A 15,100-nucleotide genomic window follows, 5' to 3' on the forward strand; every position below is an offset into this window, starting at 1 on the left:
AAAAAAAAGAGGTAAGTATATAATAGAAACATCTTTTTCTTTAATACAAATAATAAATTACAATATTACACACAGACAATGAAATTGGGTAATATGCAATGGATATATCAATAATTCCACGTAAAAGGTCAATACAAAGAAATAACCATCCACCAGCAGGCAAAGTATTCATATGTGATGTTTCGTGGACAGATTATCTGCTTAAAGGCTAATGCAGGTAGAGTGAACAAAAAAACATAGTTCTAACTAGGTAAGAGTAACAAACGTGCACTCAAACAAAGGGGGCAACGTTTCGGGGTAAACCCTTTCTGGCCCGTTCCCACAGCTCCAAGAAGGAGTGTGGTACTTTTCTTGGTTATAAAGAAAGTAATCAAAAGAGGAAAAATGGATTGGAAAAAAAAAACTGCTCCTCTCTGCTGAATGAAAAAAAAAAAAACGCCTCTAGTCCAGAACTCTGCTCAATGGAAAACTGCCTTAGTTAAGCACATTCTGATGTGTAATGTTGTATGATTTTTCTAGTATATACTTACCTTTTTGCTTTGGCTCATGTTTGAGTGCTGGGAACTATTTACATCTTTATTTCTAGGACAATTTTTTTTTTATTTGTTCATGTTTGTTATTGCTGAATTTAACACTGTGGTAGTCTGCATAGCTTCACCCCCCCGCCACCTCTCCCCCCCCCCCCCCACAGTGCAGAGTTGTAAAATCTACCATTATTATGGTATAAAGAAGTCAATATTATATGTTCAGGTGAGATGCGATGTTGATTTTTATTTGATCACAGATCACAGATTGATATATTCCTTATTATGTTAGCAACTACATTCTCTGTCAAACATGTTTCAGTTTTGTAGAGCCATTAACTAAGCATATACATTATACACGATAAATCAATGCAAAAAAAATATACAAGCAAAACATGAGGGAGTTCATATTTAAAAAATGATGCATATCATGCATAATCTCAAATTGGCGGTCAAGGCTCTCAACCCGGCTCATTGACCATTAAAGAGCCAAACTGCAGGAGAGTAGGCTCTTTGCTATAGAGTCCACCTGCACTTATGTTGCAGCATTAGAACAGTAGCTTTGCACTGGAGAGATTTTGATACATTGCCCCACCTAAGACATTCTGTTCTGAGTATGCAAACATCAGGGCAAAACAAGGCTATATGATTAAAGCATCATCTTAAACACCCTCATTATCATACATAATGGGTTGCAGACCAGTCATAAGATGACCAGTGAGGGTTCACTGAGTCTCCCTTAAAGTCCGTACCTGCTATAACTCAGCCACCTCCTGTATTGCCCTGACCTCATAACTGCAATTACGAACTATAACCTCAGCGCAGCATTCTGTTGTATGAATAGAAAAAAGAAAGAGGATGATGTAATTTCTGAGGCATTGCATTTATGTCACTATAAAATAGAAGAAGCAACATGAGAGTAGAATGGAATGTGGTATTCTGCCTTTAGATACAGGTAATTAGGGAGTTGGTAAGCTTTTGTCATCCAAGCAAATCCTGGAAAAACTGACTGAAAATATTATTCTCCATGGAGACCAATTCCACGTCAAGTGTCAGGCTTGTTTTATTGCAAACAAATGGAGGGGGAAGGACGCGGTGATACATGCAATAAATGGTAAATGATGAGTATTTTTTATAATCTCTTTTTTTATAGACTTCCTGCAGCGTTACTCAGTCACTGCCAGCGATTTACAACGCTTGACATGAACAGAGGTATTAACAAAAAGGGTAGATCTTCAAAGGTGACCACTAGGTGCAGTCGTAGACTAAAAACCTTTTGTTTTTAGGTAATAAAACAAATTCTTCTAATAAGAATGCCTGTTATTCGGTAATTTTCTGTGAATGAAACTGCTTTATTGATCAGTTCTGAACAAAAACTTCCAGCCTTCTCCCCTCCTTTACCCTGACACTCACTCCAAAAGTCCAGGCCCAAGTTTCAGAATGCCTCTCTTCCATAATGTCTCGGATCGCTACTCATCGGCTAAGCCTGGTCCAATTGACACCTTTCTGATCAACGTTGATAACATTACCAGACATGCTGTTTCCTAAGGAAGTTGCTTGGGTGTTACATTTGACTCCTCCCCCTCCCATATTCACCCTGCGGCTAAGTCTTGCCATGTCCTCATTCACAATTTTGCCAAGATCTACCCTTTCCCTCTACAGCTAGCATTCTAATCCATGCCCTAACTCTTTCCCACACAGACCACTGCAACCTCCTGTTAAAAGGACCCTGCCTCACAGCTCTGAACCATAGTCTATACAAAACTCTGTAGCTAAAATTATAATACTCTGTTCATCCCAAGATTTTTCTACCCCACAATTCTCTACTGCTCTGTCACACCTGATATCTTTTTGTCCTACAGCCCCATTACCTGGAACTCTCTTCTACTCACTATATATGAAACTTCATCTCCACATCTTCAAGATCCGCCTGAAAAGTCCCCTTACAAGGTAGCATTTCCAAGCGTTGGTAAATGGCCACATGACCCACTGCATAAACCCTCTTTACTTAGCCCTATAAAGTGTGCACTTTCATATACTCCTTTTGTCTTTTTACATTTCCTAATACACCAGTTAAAGTGTAAGCGAAGCACCTTTCCCTAATATTAACTTCTATACATTATGCACTTATCCCGAATAGTATTAGTCTTCCATGTATTATGTCTTGTAGATCAGTATTTTGCTGTGTAATTAAAAATATATTAAAATACCTGTTAGTTTGTAAATATTTTTAGCTCCATGGCTAGGGTGACCAGATGTCCCTGTTTAGCAGGGACAGTCCCGGTTTTTAGGGCTTTGTCCTGAAATTTTGGGTGCTGCTCTGGTTTTTTGCCCCCCCCCTCCCCCCTACAAGCGCTGATGGCGCATTTGCGAAGAGTGCTTGCCGACCACGCATGCGCATGCGTGACATTTGTCCCGGTTTTTGCCATGACAAAGATGGTCACCCTATCAATGGCAACAAAAGCTGCCCCATGTGATATAATAAAAAGAATTAGCATGTTGCTATTACAGAGCAGCTCCTCAGCTAGGATGTTATCAGGCTGCCATTTTGAATGAGGACAAAACATTCATCTTTATTTTTAAAACGGTTTAAAATGTGGTTATTCACTCAAAGCCATGTGGGATTTTTTTTCATCTCTTGAATCTACATGTTTTCATTTGTATTTTTTGTGAATGTTCGACTAGATTTTTTTTTTTTACAACCATTGTACTGCCCTGTAAATAAATATAATGTATTCGGATCGAGAGTTATTAGTACTTTAACTCGTGTTTTCTTCTGCTAGCGTTATAGAGTTTATTTGAGAAGCGGTGAGAGGAATCATTTAAAGCTGCTCAAATCATGTAATCCTTGTATGTTGAATTATGAAGTGTATCACTTTAAAAAAAAAAAAAACTTAATCCGATTTATTGGTCGTATCGAGCACAAGAAACTATACACATAGTCCCCTTTATGAAATGGGATACAATGTCCAATGAATTTAGATTTAGGGAGAAAGGGAGGCTCTTTTCCTTAACTTGAACCTCTTTGCATTAATGCATCAATGTACTTTGCGCTAATGTTGCCCCAGGCCCCAGGTTCCCCAGTTTGGAGACCGTAAATAAGATGAGTTATTCAGTGCACATATGGCAATGATATGTTTCATGGTCTGCATATATGATACACCATATTGTTAATTTTCATAGAAATTAAGATTGTCAGTTTTAAGTGTGGCCAGGTCTCCCTCTGGGTTTCCCTCTCGAGCCCCCGCTCGGTTTCCCGCTTAGCTCCGCTATAGCGGGCGAACCACCGGCGCGTGCAGGGAGATTCCGGATGCCCCCGGAGTGGCAGATTGACCCGGCACGGCTGTAGTGGGGTTTTGGTAAGGACCGGAGTGGCATGCACATCGCCGGAGCTCCGCGGGGAGTGACTGCTCAGGGCGCAGCCATCTTTGAAGTCGCGCATTGGGCAGTACAGTGTGGTAGCCATTTCAGAAGTAGGCACGCGCATGTGCAGAGCACTTGATTGCGATGGCCATCTTGGGAAGTACTCCACAGGGGAACTACACCTCCCAGGATCCTTTGGGGCAGCCCGATCATGGGGTATGACACAGCCTATAGGGCTGCTGCATTAATGAGCCTCAGAGAGTACAGTTTGACGCGAAGCAGAGCCACGCCAGTCGGAGCTGGGACACAGAAGGGTAAGGGTGTGCTCAGGGTGACCGTGGCCCCTGAGCTAGGCCACAGACCCCCTTTATAGGCCCCAGCTAGGCCCCGAGTCCCATACGTTTGTGGTTTCTACAGGGACAGGTCCATCAGATAGGGACATTGCCCCTGAAGTTTAATAGTGTCAGGGACACAGCAGGGCGCCGGGCAGAGACTTGCGGCCTATGGTCTGGGACCATACCACCACCACAAGGCTGAGACAATCCAGCTGGATACCACCCCCCATCGAGGTGGACCCATCGCTGACTGAGACGGCGTGGGACCAGACGGATCCCTGTCTTGAGTTGGCGATATCGGGTGCTGGAGCGCCCTGCAAGTATCACACAGTCTACAAGTGCACCAACTATACACTCTTACTGTGGGCAGCGCTGTCACACACTTGGGGTGGGAGAGACAATTGGAGCTGGACACTGGGACATTGGTGCCCTCTGCACCCGAGTATTGAGAAGGCACTGCTTCTTCGTGAACATATGTGGTGTGATAGTATTTCTTCTTCGGCATATAAGGTGTCTGTTCAGTAAATATTTCCCTATATTGGTGTGTATTATTGTATTGGGTCCTGTGAAAGGGGTTATCTGGTACTACCCGGATCCTTCGCAGGTGGAGGCGCTGTCACCGGAATTAACCAGGCTACACCCCAGGCTCCTAGCAGCGGAGGTTCAGGCCTCCTGTGAGCCTACAGGTAAACTGCACCTCATTACACTCAGTAGCTATCTCATCTCCCAGAGGATGGGGGAAACAGCGCTACATAAGGTAACATAGACCTTGGTAACCTGTTAAAGTTGTTGTGGACTAAACAGCTGTTAACATAAGAGCAAAAAATAGAGTATTGGAACGAAAGATACATACAGTAACCTTCACTTAAATGTGTGTTTTCTTTTTTACCCTGGGGCAGCATTAAATGTAAGAAACATGTAGTAGAACAAAAGGGAAATCCGCAACACCTAGTTTTCAAACATAAATGTAATGGTGCACGGAACATAAATGTAATGGTGCACGGAACCTAAAGGACCCTGCGGCCCTAAAAAGATAACACTAGGATAAATAATGGTATCCCGCACTCAAAATGAATAATACATCTACACGAGATCAAGATTATCATAGATAAAGTCGGATTTTACTTGTATCCCATATAAAGATCTCATAAAATGTAAGATACAGCTCAAAATTATGTGAAAAATAACTGGTTTTCACACAGTGGGGAGCTGTATGTAACGTCACCATTATGCCTTGCCAGCTCACTGTTTGTAAGCACCGCACCACGTGAGCTGTGGATATCTATTACCGTTTACCTGCGTTAACGATTGCATCTGTTTATCACAGATCCATGCTATGATTATTCATGATATCTTCATTCGGGATACAATGAGTTAAATCTAACTTTTTCTATGATAATCTTGCTCTCGGGTAGATTTATTATTCATTTTGTGTGCGGGATACCATTCTTTATCCTACAATCAAATGTGTGTGTTCTGCAACTTCTTAATTCTTTCTATTGCTCTCTTTAAATCCTCATTCCCAAATCGCAAAGGGGTACACTTAGAGTAAAAATGGGGCAAAAGAGCTTGTTATTGAGAGATAATCAATATGGTCTGATGGGTTATATTCATAAATAGAATCATACTGAGTAAAAATGTAGAACATAGACAAAAAAAGACTCTTTGACAAAGTGCAGTGTTACGCGAAACGCGTTAGAGTCTGTCCCACTACTTTTTTTTGGTATGTTGCTGATGACCTAATACATTTTTATTCTGCGATCCAGCCTCCATTTGTTTGAGCAGTGCTCCGCCTAATTGTTCCCACATGGGATGAACTTCTGGTATCCGACTTCAACAAAGTCAGGAAGCACACCAACCTACGGGACACATGGACACATGGAATGGATGGTCGGGAGTAATATCTAATATCTATACTCTTAAGACCCGCTTTTGTGATATTTACATGGATTTAGTTTAACTTCAGTTCTTTATCCCACAAGCAGTGAGGGGGGTCTGGATTTACCACCTTGTGGCATAACAGACATTCCCTCCAGGTATGTTCTGCAGTATAAATCTGACTATTTTCTGATTGTAATCTGCTTGTTAAGCCATGATTGTATTGATGTATCCTGGACATTTACCTAAACAATGTATTATTCTAAACGTTCATATGGTCTATGCATAGAATTATACATCTGGACCAGGATTACACACTCTGAGCACTGATTTGGAACTATTGCTCCTCTTTTTTCAGATAATCAATATAGTCGGATGGGTTTTATTCATAAATAGAATAATACTGGGTAAAAATGTAGAACATAGACTAAGAAATTCAAAACCAAAGCATTTGAAAGCCTGTCAATTACGTGGTGGGCTCTAACTTGCACAATAAAGGAATGCAGTGAGCATTGTTTTTAATTAGAGACAGAGAAGATTGATTACTACAGCAGAAAAATATTCCACGATTTTCAAGCAATAACATGTTTAACAACCCTGTACTTCCTAATTCCAGAATGTCACTCCTAAAATTATTTCCTTAAAAACCATCATTGCTGGATCTATCATCTCTAGCTTGGAAGAATGTCATAGTTAGTATTTTGTGTGTGTATATCTTCCCTCTTTGCTGTTATTCACAGATGCTAAAATGTGGAGTGACGTGCATTGTAAGTGAACAAATACAAAAACGCTGCACTCCTCCCAAATTGGCTTTCAATTTATTAGGGGAATTCTACATTTTGAGCCTGTCTTCTAACAAAGGAGTAATTTAGTTGAATCTTTTGATCAAAAAATGATTCAATGAGCAATCACAACAGGCGTTTGCCTGCGTCAGCTCTAGACACGGAACACACTAATCGCCCGATGAACAGCGAAGTCTCCCAAACCAGGACCTAATTGATAAAAATCAGAGACTTAAGATAAACAAGGTTTAGTTAGTCACTGACATATGTCTTAGGGTGGTTAAAAAGTCTCTGAAGTGGGAGAATCCTGTTTTCAGAATAAGTGCCAGCTTCGTGTGACCAATTTACTTGTTATTTCTATTGTAGGTGTAGTCCCCTTTCCCCCGTGTCTAGGGTGACTACGTGTGGTGCGCTGTTACCTGTGGGCTCACAGGAGTCTTGATCCTCCGCTGCAGGGAGCCTGGGATGTAGCTGGTTCGTCTGTGACAGCGCCTCCACCTGTGAAGGATCCTAGCACTGCTGGATTCCCCTTGCACAGGACCCAATACAATGCATTTGTGTGTGTGTGTGTATATATATATATATATATATATATATATATATATATATATATGTGTGTATATACTGTATATGTACTGTATATATGTGTATACTGTATGTGTGTATATATATATATATATATAATATATACTGAACGCAGCTAAGAAAATATATATCAAAATAACATATACTGTACAAGGTTGGCCTTCCACGGCCGTAACCCCACAGTGTTGCCAAACCACCTTGTCCACACCCTGACAGGGTTTCCCCCAAAGTACTGAGGTGCTCTGGGCACCTGAGCACCCTGGTGTCTACAGGAGCAATCCCACCCCAAGTGTGCAGTAGCACTACCCACAAGAAGTGTGTGTTGAGTTGGTGCACTTGTTGAGGTACCTGTCAGGTGCTCCAGCACTGTCCCACGCCATCGTCGTCAGCAAAGGCGTCTGCCTCTACATAGGGTGATATCCAGCTGGAGGGTCTACCTTGAAGAAACTCTTTACTTCAGTGGTGGTCTGGTCTGGACGTCCTTCTATTTGACACAGCTCTCCCCCGCACACCACCGGCACTTGCCCCTGCCTCCGCTGCCACTCGCAACAGCGCCGGGAGCCAAGGGGACAAAAGGGGGACCAGGGGGGGCCCAGGCTATACAGATATGAAACATAAAATGATTATACAGTGCATTGCACATCAAGTGCACCAAAGCATGTAGCAGAGATTGTACATGGTAGACGTTCTGTGACTATGCTGGTCCAGGGTTGTCCAGGCAATATTATTCCTCAATTCAATATGCTCTGACAATGGGTATTGGAACGTGATCCAGCTTTACCTGCTATTGATTTTAATAGCAGTAAATGTGAAATCAAGCTCTGATACCCATGAATGGAGCTTAGTTAAATTTCTACAAAGTTTTAAGTAGAAATAGCCGTGTTAGTCTAATTGAGGTAGTGCAGAGTAATGAGTACTTGGGTATCAGCTAATGCTGAAATACTCATTTACTCTGTACTAAGTTTTAAGGAATCTAAATAAAAAGTTTTTAAGTGTTAAAAAGTATAGCATAGGACATCATTCTCAGAGACTTCACACATTCCCAAGTATAACTGTGAATATCACAGAGTTTGTCTTGGTTTAATAGAAGTGTTGACACAGCATAGCACATAACAGAGAGAACTAGTGCCTACTACATCTGTATATCTTGCCACTTTTTGTCATAGATACTAGAGGTACTGATCCGGTATCTGAGTAATCTGGACATTAAAACCCATTGTGTTTAAAAACAGGTTAAAAATGGAAAGGAGTCCAGAATAACAGCTGACTAAAGAGCACCAGAATTCTTGGAGAAAAGGTAAATGGTAACTACAGCATGTATTTCTTTGGACCACTCTGTGGCCCAGATAAAGAGGGTTGTAAAATCAGTCATGGAGGTTAACGCTAATCCACCAAGATAATTAGATGCAAAAACATTGGCCATTATTGATCTCATTAGCATAGGATTAACAGCATGTTAAATTAGCACTGATACATGTTACACCTGTCTTACATAAAGGTGGCATTATCGAGAGAGACACCTGTGCACAAAAGTATCTGAGATACCTGGAATATATGCCTGCTTCTACAAAGCAGGTGAGCAGTAGGATACTGGAAATTGAAAAAAGACTAATGGTGCAATATCATAGTAGTAGTTATTGGGATCTGGAGCTGACAAATCCTTCAAAATGTCCACTCACATTTTGGAAGATAAAAAAATGATCCTGAGGAAGGTGAACCACAGCAAAACGCAGTCATTTCGAAAGAAACTGAGAGAAATGCTGTCTCTGTCCCCAGACAGTTCTGATCGGATGTGAAATCGGAAGTGTGACACAGTGCGTGTGCCTAGGGAAACTTTGCTTTTATTTTAAGTACATAGGATTGAAGCAGTGGGTCTCCGGAGCTGAACTGCATTACTTTCAAGTCCAGGGACCCTCTGCTTCCCGAGGTACAGATCCCAGTATGGGGTGCTGGTATCACCTGCAAGTTTAAATGTCCCGGTCACATGATGTGGGACATTTAAACTCACAGGAGATGCCAAACACCTGATACGGGGGCCTGTACCTCGGGAAACAGAGGGTACCCGACCTGAAATTAATATTGTTCAGCTTTGGAGACCCCCTGCTTCTATCCTATCTACTAAAAATGAAAACGGCGCTATCACCTTTAACAGCTGTGCAGGGAAACAGAGAGCGGGACCACTACTCTCTGCTCTGTCTGCACTACTCTTCCAGACCGGTGAGGCCCAGTAGGATTAATGCAGTGAGAGTGCAATGCAGAGACAGGGACCTCCACTGCGTTAATCCTTAAGGAAAATTATTCCTGTGCTGTGCTTGGCCGTGATCACAACCGCACTTGGGTCGCATCCACCCTCTCCAATTGATGTGCAGGATGAAGCTGAATCGTGAACCAGCTGTACCTTAGTTGGATAAAAGAATTGGGAGAGGAAGTAGATTGGTGAAGCAGAGGGAGATAGTGATACAGGTGGATTTTTGGGGGGAGCAGGGAGTAGATGTGGGGGATAAAAGGAGGTAGCATTGATGGTGTAATGGTTGTGGATAAGTATAGGAGATAGTGGCAGATATAGGGATGGAACAACGAGGATCTTATGCTGTTGGATTTGGTGTTGAGGCAATTGGTGGGCCTGCATGTCCACGTGGTAGCGTTCATAAAGTCACAATCAACCAACGTGTTTTGGAACCACTTAATCTTGAGATTGATCCCAAAATCCAAAACATCCAAACAGAAGAAAGGGAGCAGATAAGAACTTGGAACATCATGTTGGCTTTATTCAATGGCAAGGTCAGTGGATAACATTCATACCAGTCAGATTATCTGGGCCATGTGTCTAAGCATGCATCATCTTAAATAGTTTTGGGAAGCGCATTATTGCAAAGTTTGTTTCATCACTTCAGTTTCATATAAAAATATTCATTTCTAACAATGATAAAAAGAGGATATCTTGTTCTTTCTTCCTGGCAGTGATGTACTGTGGGGCACTGCAATGTAATTAGTGGTACAGTTTTTGTACTGCAACGGCATTTCTATGCAGTGTTAGAACTCATAAACCGTTCTAGAACCGGCGTGTTAAATTCTGTAAACACCACCAGGATAAACTGTAGCAACATTTATTTTAATAAATATAGCTTTGTGTACCGGAAAGCAAGACCAAAACGATGGTTTCTCGGTTAATAATAAAGAACATAGTTTGAGGTATTTTGTGTTCACGTGTACATTTTGTAATAATGAAGGTCAGATTTATTGAGTAACAAAACAAGATGTTGGATATAAAGTGGAAACTTCGATGAGGACTCGTCAGAAAGGGGGCACCCAAAAAGACAACATTGAAGCCCCTCCTTGAAGCTTATGTCATCAGTCTATAGAGACAGATGAACAGTCTTCTCAGCAAAAAACAGTATTGTAAGCCTTTTTTTTTTGTTTATAAAGAAAACTTTCCAACTTTCTTTCTACTTAGAGACATGAAGAGGAGACAAACAGGCACAACACAGCATGAAGTTTTGTGATGCTCAAGAAGGTAAATAATACAAGAATATATTGTACTTACTGAAAATGGTCAGAAATAAAGAGCCTGGCCTTTGTTGTTTGTTACTGTTGGTTACGTTATTCATATTTTATTTTTATCCCCCATCAGTAATCTGCAATTGTGTTTACTTCCATGTATTTTATTTCGGATGCAGATTCTGAATACTTGAACAAAGTGGAGCTTCAAGCCAAAGGGGATGCTCTGAATGATGAGATCAACTTACTAAGAGCACTTTGAGACAGTAAGCAGCATTCCCATTTTGTCATCTACTTCAATAGCTTATTAATCTGTTGATGAAGGGTGTGTATGCGCAGATAGGAATAGACCAAACGTGTATTATGGAAATAGGTGGAGTTTGTTTCCAATGACTCCCTGTCCTCCCTATAATTGTAAGTATAGCATAAGCAAAAAAAGTGCTTCCTTTAATATGCACTCTTAACAGAATTTGTCACCATCCAAGTATTTAAATAAAATTATCTCCGTTGCCATACAACACCAATATGTCACATGAAAGTATCAAATATGACATAGGAAGCACATTATAAATTAAAATATCTCATGAAATACAACCCATTTATTGAGGGCTGTGCTCTTGGATGAAAGGCTTCCATCACATCAGATCGTGATTCAGGCCGTAGATTATTTTCCGTTTATTGATGCTAAAGAAGTTATTTTGAAGATTATGACTTCCACATTGAGACTTTTCTCATGATTACTTCACCAACATTCTCTTCAGATTTGAAGTCAATAAAATACATCAAATATTAAATCTACTATTTTTATTTTCTATTTTTGGCCAAAATTCTGTGGCATATAGCACAATTTCTACAAAATATTGACCTAACACTAATATAATTATTTTTTATAGACCCCCTCTGACACAGTACTCTAGTTCTATGATATTGGCTCCCTATCGTTTTAGTATGGGGCTTACAGCAAGTGAAGGAAAAACAGGTTGACACATCACGCTCACTATGGGAATGGGTTTTCTTCTACTTCCAGGAAAGGTCTCAAGTTCAGGCTCAGGTTTCTGACACAGCCTGTCATTTTGTTCATGGACAACAACCGAGATCTAAACCTGGAGAGCATCGTGACGGAAGACTCAGCATGAGGACCCTGCTCAAAGGATCAGAAAAGAGACATAACTTGTATCAAACAAAGCTAAATTGTACACTGGCCTTAAGAGGAAACCACATATACTGTAGTAGTGCACAGTAGTAGTTTGTTCAGGTTATTACAGAACGGTATGTTGTACTACACTTTATATTGACACTGGCAAGAAAAAAAAACTATAGGTGGAATGAGAACTGACCGCATCTTATATGACATTCGGTTTCTGTGTGGTTTTTTTATTGCCTGTAGAGCTTTGATCACTGAATTGAAGTCTAAGAAGCCAGTCATCCACAATAGAATTGTCACCAAGTATGGCTCAGATTGCCTCAATCATTAGCTTACCTTTTGTGCATATGTACATATGTCAAATAAGTTCATGCATTGCAATAGACACTAACGTGTTGCTATAGTTAAAATCATGGCATTACATTGTATACTTTTTTGGTCCAGAATTCCAAAGGTTTCCAATTGGTCCTAATATTGTAACAAGTTATACTTATTGCAGCACAACAATAGACCAGAGTAGTCATATATTCTAGATGGTGGATGATTTGTTTGCCTTCTGATCTTATAATTTAGACTAATGTGAATGGGGGCAAAGAAGAAACAATAGTATAATTAGGGGAATTGAAACACTTTCAGGAAACCATTAAAAGGTGCAATTGCAGCACTTACATGACAATTAGTCCAAACAGACTAGATATCACTTTGAAAGCAAATAAAATAGGCAGAGGATTAGTGCAGGGGTGTAACTAGCTACCCTAGAAATTTATTAGCCATTTTTACAATAATACCTGAAGGTTTTAAAATGTTACAGTTTCTTATACAATCTTTTGTTTGACACACTATAGCACCTTCCTTGCCGTAACACACAATGCTGGTTGGACCTCGCTCTGAAGCTGGACTATCATCACCAAGAGGAAAGGACCTTTACGCAGCTTTGTTTCGAACATATTTGTAATTATGTCATCACAGCCTTTGCAATTTAAACGAGTCACCGTTGATGTTCTTCTGTTTGTTCTCTTGCCTGTAGTAATTTGATAGTAAATAATCGCAGCTTTTTTTCTTCCTCTCTCTACTTGCTTCCTCTATGAGGAGCCAAAGACCACTGCAGGTAAACATGGAAATGACCTACATAATAGCAAGGTGGAGATTTCTGAGCTGAAATGACTGATCCAGAAAATAAGGGCAGGGATAGAAATGGTAAAAAAGTAGGTATGGCAAGAATGATTAATTCATCAGGGCATATATATTGGACAGACTGTTAAAGTTTACAAGCATGAAAGAGAACATAGTGACAGATTAAAATTCTATAAAAAGAAAATTACATATCTCCATACAGTAAACCAGACTTTTATTATCTCATTTAAACTGTGGTTTGAAGTACAACCTATGTTTTTTGGAGCTCTTCGCGGGATAGAATTCCAAGATGCACCAGAGAAAAGATTTTGTAGCGGTGGATTAAAAATCTACTGTTGTTTTGCAGCACAAAGGAGATTCATGAAGCAAGATAAGACTAAAACGAAAGGGCAATTTCAGATTTATTTATTTGTTTATAATGACTCGCTAATACATTAATCTAATGCGATATCATGGCATCTCTATCCAAAATTGAACACTTGACAATTTCTAATAGTGATGAGATAGAGATCTATAATTTTGCTAACATAAGGAAAGCAATTTAGTTGAACTCACTGAAAGGTGTGTTGACAAATACTTGATGTAGTCCATGAAAGATGATGAACGTTTCTGCCAATTCAGTGAACTAAGATACAGACATCCACGGTTGAGGCTCAGGACCATATGGTTCTTGCCAATAAGGAGGCCAAGGATAAATTGGCTGAGCAAGAAGCAGCTGTCCAGAAGGCCAAGGAGGAAATGACCAAGCAGCTCAGTGAATATCAAGAGCAGTGAAGATTCAAGAGAATGTTAAGTTGTCGCTGGATATTGAGATTGGCTCTTATTAAAAGGTGCTGGTGGGAGCGGAGTGTATATAGGTCCAGTGTGATGTCATATAACTTTAAAATTCAACTTTGTATCTGTGGCTTGATGGTTTCCCGGTATTTATTTTCTTCCACAGAATAATGGGACAGCATGTCAGTTCTGTCAGCATACATAAGTAACTGCAAACAAGCATCTTATTCTTTTTTCTAAGGGAAAAAAAACCTCCACCACCGTACAGGGAACAATTAAGACAGAAAACACTCTGTATATCTGTATATACCACACAACTTCTCTATAACTATCCTTAGAGCTTAATTCAATGTGCTATAAAGTTGCTTCTCCATGGCAGAGAAGCCTCTGAGTCTTATTTACTTGAATGGAGCTGAGGCTTCTATGCTATGGAGAAGTATGGCTTCACAGTATTATTCAGTACATTATGATCACACCAAATGTGAGTTACTGCAAGGAAACTCACTTTGAAGTCAATGGGACTTTTCATGTTATAGTGTTGCATTTTGGAATTTGCACTTTATTGAATAATGCCAATAGCCTCTACAATACGACACCACTGCAGATATTTAGATTAAGTGCACAATCAGGAATAGGAGTTCTGTGTATATCCCTTTTACCTTCCAAATTGCTTTTTACCTAGAATATACTGAGCAATGACTTATTGGTATTTAGGGGACACCATTTTATGTCTGTGTAGCAATGTGATTTCTCTGCATCTGTGATCCGCAGTAGCAGCAGCAGATATTCTGGAATTGAGGATACATTGGAGGCAGTAGATCAGACATCCGAGGGGAATATGGAGACAATCAAGGTGGTGGCATCAGAGGTTGCCATGAGGGTTCAGGAGGCACCACTAGTGATAGCATTAGAAACAGACAGAGTGGTTGCTTTGAAGGTTGCCTGGGGGGATTCAGTGCAGATAGTGGCAGAGGACCACCATTGCAAAAAACACATTATATTTGTGCAGTCATCTTCAGCAGGAAAATACCAAATCTGTGTCCTAGCAGTGACATATGTTAAGGAGAGTTCCTACTGTTACAA

The 15,100-nt window shown here is 40.4% G+C and overlaps 1 long non-coding RNA gene across 1 annotated transcript; it reads left to right on the forward strand.

Annotated features, from left to right (window-relative positions):
• Window positions 1-3,853: 3,853 nt before the first annotated feature.
• On the forward strand, window positions 3,854-14,095 carry LOC142491134 (uncharacterized). Its single transcript, XR_012800298.1, has 6 exons — window positions 3,854-4,201; window positions 8,700-8,764; window positions 10,922-10,981; window positions 11,145-11,231; window positions 11,993-12,234; window positions 12,955-14,095. It is a non-coding gene; the product is annotated as an uncharacterized LOC142491134 (long non-coding RNA).
• The last annotated feature ends 1,005 nt before the right edge of the window (window positions 14,096-15,100 follow it).

Source organism: Ascaphus truei, chromosome 3 (genome assembly GCF_040206685.1).
Source record: "Ascaphus truei isolate aAscTru1 chromosome 3, aAscTru1.hap1, whole genome shotgun sequence".
Classification (NCBI taxonomy): Eukaryota; Metazoa; Chordata; class Amphibia; order Anura; family Ascaphidae; genus Ascaphus; species Ascaphus truei.